Source organism: Meriones unguiculatus, assembly GCF_030254825.1.
Source record: "Meriones unguiculatus strain TT.TT164.6M chromosome 13 unlocalized genomic scaffold, Bangor_MerUng_6.1 Chr13_unordered_Scaffold_50, whole genome shotgun sequence".
NCBI lineage: Eukaryota > Metazoa > Chordata > Mammalia > Rodentia > Muridae > Meriones > Meriones unguiculatus.
In genome coordinates, this window is record NW_026843656.1 from 694,849 (window position 1) to 702,119 (window position 7,271).

Genomic DNA, 7,271 nt, shown 5'->3' on the forward strand with positions numbered 1-7,271 from the left:
TCATTTGATTCATGACATCAATTTGTGTCATTATCTCTGAGTTTAAGTCCTTTTCCATTGCTCTGTCCCTTGATGATAGTGACATGTTGACCTCTTCCACTATTAATGTACGGTGATAGATATGTTCTTTAAGTTTTATTAATGTTTCTTTTACAAATGTGGGTGCCCTTGTATTTGGGGCATTGTTTCTCAGAATACCGATGCCATCTTGGTGAAATTTTCCTTTGATGAGTCTGAAGTATCCTTCCTCATTTATTTATTTATTTATTTATTTATTTATTTATTTATTTATATTTAGGAGCAATAACTAATATAAGGCAATATTTTCAAAGTTTGAAAGTATGTGAAACAGCATAGTTTTTAAAGAATCTTTCAACATTTTATTGTGTTCTTTTTAAATTTTTATTAATAACAGTTTATTCACTTTGTATCCCCCTGTACCTCCCTCCTTCCTTCCCTCCCAATCCCACCCTCCATCTTTCCCACCCCTGTCCCTTTCCCAGTCCACTGATAAGGGAGGTCCTCCTCCCTTTCACTCTGATCCTAGTCTATCAGGTCTCATTAGGAGTGGATGCATTGTCTTCTTCTGTGGCCTGGCAAGGCTGATCCCCTCTCAATGGTAGGTGATCAAAGAGCAGGCCAATGAGTTCCTGTCAGAGACAGTCCCAGTCCCCATTACTATGAAGCCCAATTGGATACTGAACTTCCATAGGCTACCTTTTGTGCAGGGGTTTCAGGCCATCTCCATGAGTGGTCCTTCGCTGGCATATTAGTTTCAAAAAAGACCCCTGTGCCCAGAATTTTTGGAATTGTTACTGTCCTTGTGGAGCTCCTGTCCTCTTCAGGTTTACTATCTCCCAGTTCTTCCATAAGATTCGCTGTACTTTGCTCAATGTTTGGCTATGAGTCTCAGCATATGCCTTGACACCCTGCAGGGCCCTCTGTGGTAGGCTCCTGTCCTGTGTCTGTATTCTCCCTCATCTGATTTCCATCCTCTTTGCCTTTCTGCATGGGGTTTCAGTATCTTAGCCAGCATACTCCTTCCTGATTAACTTCCTTAGGTGTACAGATCTTAGTATTTTTATCCTATATTTTATATGCTATATCTACTTATGAGTGAGTATATGCCCTGTGACTCTTTCTGTTTCTGGGATACCTCACTCAGGATGATCTTTTCTATTTCCCACCATTTACCTGCAAATTTCATGTTTTCCTTGTTTTTCATTGCTGAGTAATATTCCATCATATAGATATACCACAATTTCTGTATCCCTTCCTCAACTGAGGGCCATCTGTGCTGTTTCCAGCTTCTGGCTATTACAAATAAAGCTATTACAAACATAGTTGAGCAGATGTCCTTGTTGTATACTTATATGCTTAGGAGTGGTATAGATGGATCTTGAGGAGGTGCTATTTCTAATTGTCTGAGAAAGTGCCAGGATTATTTGCAAACTGATAGTATAAGTTTACATTCCCACCAGCAATGAAGGAGGGTTCCCCTTTCCTTAAATCCTATCCAGCATGAGTTGTCACTTGAGTTATTTGTCTCCGTCATTTTGATGGGTGTAAAGTGAAATCTCAGGGTGGTTTTGTTTTGCATTTCCCTGATGACTAAGATTATTGAACATTTCTTTAAGTGTTTCTCTGCCATTATATATTCCTCTATTGAGAATTCTCTGTGTAGCTCTGTACCCCATTTTTTAATTTGGGTTACTTGATTTGTTGCTGTTTAACTTCTTGAAATCTTTATAAATACTGGATATTAACCTTCTGTCAGATATAGGGTTGGTGAAGATCCTTTCCCAATCTGGAGGCAGTCATTTTGTTTTGACAACAGTTTCCTTTGACTTATAGAAGTTTTTCATTTTCATGAGGTCCCATTTATTGATTGTTGCTCTTAGAGCCTGTACTGTTGAAGTTCTGTTCAGGAAGTTGTCTCCAATTCCAATGACCTCAAGGCTCTTCCTCACTTTTTCTTCTAACAGAGTTAGTATGTCTGGTTTTATCCTGAGGTCTTTGATCCACCTGAACTTTAGTTTTGTGCAGAGTGATAAATATGGATCTTTTTGCATTTTCCTACATGTAGACATCCAGTTAGACCAGCACCTTTTGTTGAAGATGCTATCTTTTTTCCATTGTATGGTTTTGGCATCTTTGTCAAAAATCAGGAGTCCATAGTGTGTGGGTGTATTTCTGAGACTTCTATCCAATTCTGTTGATCCACTAGTTGGTGTCTATGAAAGTACCATGTAGTTCTTATTACTGTTGCTCTAATAGTACAGCTTGAGATCAGGGATGGAGAAACCCCCAGAAGATCTTTTATTATGGAAGATTGTTTTAGCAATTCTGGGTTTCTTGTTATTCCATATGAAGTTGGGAATTTTTCTTTCAAGGTCTGTAAAGAATTGTGTTGGTAATTTAATGGGAACTACATTAAATCTGTAAATTGCGTTTGGTAAAAGGACCATTTTTACTATGTTAATCCTGCCAAGCCATTAGCATGAGAGATCTTCTGATATCTTCTGATATCTTCTTCTATTTCTTTCTTTAGAGACTTGAAATTTTTTCATACAAGTCTTTGACTTGCTTGGTTAGGGTCACATCAATATACTTTATTTTTTGACTATTGTGAAAGGTGTTGTTTACCTAATTTCTTTTTCATCACTTTTGTCTTTTGTATACAGGAGGGCTACTTATTTTTTGAGTTGATTTTGTATCCAGCCACATTGCTGAAAGTGTTTGTCAGCAATAGGCATTCCCTGGTAGAATTTTTGGGGTCACTCAGGTATACTATCATATCATCTGCAAATAGTGATATTTTGACTTTGTCCTTTCCCATTTGTATTCCCTTGATCTTCTTTAATTGTCTTATTACTCTAGCAAGGACTTGGAGAACTATGTTGAAGAGATATGGAGAGAGGGGGCATCCTCGCCTTGTCGCTGAATTCGGTGGGATTGCTTTCAGTTTCTCTCCGTTTAGCTTGATGTTGGCTATAGGATTGCTGTATATCGCCTTTACTATGTTTAGGTATGTGCCCTGTATCCCTGATCTCTCCAATACTTCAAACATGAATGGATGCTGGATTTTTTCAAATGCTTTTACAGCAACTAAGGAGATTATCATGTGTTTATTTTTCTTTCAATTTGTTAATATGGTGGATCATAACGATGGATTTTTGTATATTGAACCACCCCTGTATACCTGGCCTGAAGCCTACTTGGTTGTAGTGGATGATATTTTTTATGTGTTTTTGTATTGGGTTTGCAAAGTATTTTTGTTGAGTATTTTTGCATCAATGCTCATAAGAGAGATTGGCCTGAAATTGTCTTTATGCTGGGGTATCCAGGGCTGCTTGCTCCTGAATAACTGCGTCCTGGAGATGCCATATTGCTTTGTCTTTTGTTGGTTGAGCTTTTACACTGGCCTCTACCCATTGGGATATCTTAGGTGTTGGGTGTTACTTTCTGGTACTTCCTGGAATCCTGTGGTGGGTCGAATCCCCTTGGCACGAAGATGATTTTTTCCAAAGGAGCTCTCCTCCATTTTTTAGGTATGGTCACTGAATGGCAGGTGTTTTTCAGGAATTGCCACAGCTCATCTCAGGCATACAGACCTGAGTAGTAATTGTTGCCTTTGTTATTAAAGGGGGGTATCCTCTCACCCAGAGTAGTTCTGGAGACAGCTTCCCTGCTGCTAGGTTTTTTGCTGTAAATTTAGTGAGCTGCTGCTATAACCTGGGTGCCTTGTGGCTTGGTCAGTTTAGTTAGGGAAAACTGGTTGTCCTTTGGAGCAGTATCTGGGGGTTGTTCTCAGATAATCCAGGCTTCTGTAGGTCTGAGTTTGGAGCTCTGTGCCCCAGTACCCAGGTGGTAATCAGTGTCAGGTGAACACCACTCTCATGTGTACAGCAGGAGGCTAGAGTCTGGAGCCTGTAGATAACCAGAAACTTTTCTGGAGCTAGGTGTCCTGAGGTAGGGCCAGATATTCCCCCACCTTTGGGTTTTCTCCCAACAGAAAGACCCAGTCTGTACTGTTGGGGGGGGTGTAGAGTACATAGGCACTAGCTTGCGAATGGTGGCTCCAAGCTGGTGACAGGACAGGAAACTGGGAACTTTTTCTGACAATATTCCCATACGTGGTGGTGGTAGTGGTGGTGGTAGTGGTTGTGGGAGGGTCAGCTGAGTGGTCTAAGCTGGGACCTGCTGTTTCCCTCCCTGTGGGGTTTTCTTTCTACAGGGAAACCCATCCTTTAGTGCCCTGGGGTACACAGTTCTGTCTGTGATGGAGAGTTGGTTACGTGGGTCTGGCAGCTGAAGTCTCACTCAGGGCTGGCTGCTGTGCACCTGCAAGTCTACAGGACCTTTTCCATGGATAGACTGGATGACATTCAGTCAGTCCCACTTGCTTCCTTCCCTGTGGGTTTTTCTTGAGAGTGGGACTCCCAGTCTCTGGTGCTCTGGGGTGCACAGTTAAGCCTGGGAAGGTGATCAGGACACACTTCTTGGGTCTATTTCCTTGAAAACCTTATTCCTGCCAAAACAGCCCAGGAAATTTTCCAGGGATTAGCTGGGTGCTCTGAGGTTGAACCCAATTGTTTTTCTCATCATTGGGTTTCTTATCACCTGGTAAACACAGTCAATGGTGTTTGGGGGCCAACAGTTCCAACAATTTGTCACTGTGCAGTCTCTGTTACTCCGCTGATCATTATGCAATCAGCCCTGCCATCTGGAATCTGTTTTTAATTTTTACTGAATATGAGTATTTTGATTGTAGTCATGAATATGAACCTCTTGTGTGCCTGATCGTCACAGTAGTCCAAAGATGTGTTCAGAACACATGAACTTATAGCAATTGATAATAGTGGGTCCCAGTTAAACACTGACATTTGAGACCAATCATTTGCAAGAGCAGCAAGAGCTCCTTACTGATGAGCCATCTCTCCTGCCTTATGTTGCTTACATATATCATAATTTAGATTGCTAATATTTTCATCTTTCTATTTTTAGCTATTTAAGCATGCATTCCTTTTAGTAAGATCTTATTAAAGTTACAGTTTAAGCTAGGGCATTGTAGATTTCTGGAAATTGAATACACAACTGGAATGAATGTATAATTCCTTGTAGAAGCTTCAGTAAATACCTCTCAGTTCTTTCCATCTTTTATGTTTGTTTTATTGACTTAAAGGGGAGACTCTGTCTTACTATATAGGTCTGGCTGTCCTAGAACTCTTTGTATAGATCATGCTGGCATCCAGTTCAATAAGATATACCTGTGTCTGCCTCCTGAGTGATGGAATTAAAGGCATGACAGAATATACCCAGCTTGTCCATCATTTTTTTTGTAGTTAGTAACTGTTCATAAATTTCTCTGATGTGTACTTAGTACTGTTCATCTATTAATTTATCTCTGTGTGTCTCTGTCTCTCTCTTACTATTTTGCTCTCTTCTTTCTGTTTGTCTTTGTCCACATTAATTGCCATGACTGTTCCAAACCTCTATCCTATTCAGATATGACACAGTTAAACTTTGTTAAACTTTTGTTCCGTTTTCCTCTAAAATGACTTAGTGATAACATTCACACTTATTTTTTTAATAGAAAAGTTTTAATCTTTATTTTAAACTATACACTATACATGATTTAGAAAGGAAAACATACAAAACAATGATCAAAGAATAATCATGTGTTCTATGCCTTTTATTTTGTCTGGGAACTCAGAAATATGATGTTATCAGCTATGATTATTGTTGCTTGCCACTCACATTATTTTTATCCATCTATTCACTGTAGTACAATTTCCATTCCACAAATATATGAGCCCCCATTTTCATATACTGGTATGCCAAATCTCTGATCCCTGGTCAAAACATGATATCCAATGCCATGTTGTCTTTTGACTGACACCACCCATCTGTTCACTGTCACCTAATAGCCACATCTCATTTGTTGCTAGATAAAATATGATGACTGTATTTTTTCCTTCCACCTGTCTCATGACAGGGTGCTGACCTACTCACCCAAGTAACTGAAGATGATTCATAGATTGCTCAAGAACCCAACTAATAACTACTTTATATTCATGTCTTACAAACTGATGAAACACAGGTTTTTGAAGCACGCCTTCATATTTCACATGTTTCTGGATGTGAGATGGTCAATTAAACATTGTCTTGTGAGTGGGACTCTGCAAAATGAATTATACTTAGTGTTAATTTCACAGTAAGTTTTCAGGCAAGCTTCAGGGTATGGAGTCTTCTGACCTGAGCAGAGTGGTCTATGGAGAAGTAATAAGAGCAGAAATATTATTTCCTTGTTTTAGTAGCTGAGTAGTATTGTGATAAGACATGGGTGGATGGCAGAGGAAGGAAACTCACCTTTTGAGTGGACTAGGGGAAGAGGATAGAGGGAAGAGGAAGGATAGGACCAGTAGGAGTTGAGGGAGGGGCCTTCAGCCAGGATATATAATGAATAAATTGTAAAAAAATTAAAAATACTTAATAAAAGAAAAAAGAATTAGAAAAACAAAACCAGAGAGCAAAAATTTGAGTTCAGTCTGGGTAACTGCCCTTGCTCAAAAAAAAAAAAAGATATAAAGAAAGAAAAGATTAAGCATCTTAGCATGGTCTTCCTTCTTGATTACCTTCCCTAGGTCTACAGATTTTAGTATGAGCATCCTATATTATATGTCTAATATCCACTTATATGTGAGTATGTACCATGTGTGTCTTTCTGCTTCTGAGATACCTTACTCAGGATGATAATTTCTAGATATCATCATTTGCCAGCAAATTTCATGATTTCTTTGTTTTTAATTGCTGAGTAGTATTCCATTGTGTAAATGTACCGCAATTTCTATATCCATTCCTCAACTGAGGGACATCTGGCTTGTTTCCAGCTTCTGGCTATTACAAGTAAAGCTGCCATGAACATGGTTGAGCAAATATCCTAGTTGTATACTTGAGCATTTTTTGGATATATGCCCAGGCGTGGTATAGCTGGATCTTGAGGTATCACTATTCCTAATTGTCTGAGAAATAACAGGAGCCTATCACAGAGGTCCTCTGAAAGACTCTACCCAGCAGGGTATCAAAACATATGCTGAGATTCAGAGCTAAACATTTTGCAGAGTGCAGGGAATGTTATGAAAGAAGGGGGAGATAAAAATATCTGGATGGAACAGGAGCTCCACAAGGAGAACAACAGAATCAAAAGGTCTGGGCACAGGAGTCTTTTTGAGACTGATACGCTAAACAAGGACCATGCATGGAGATAA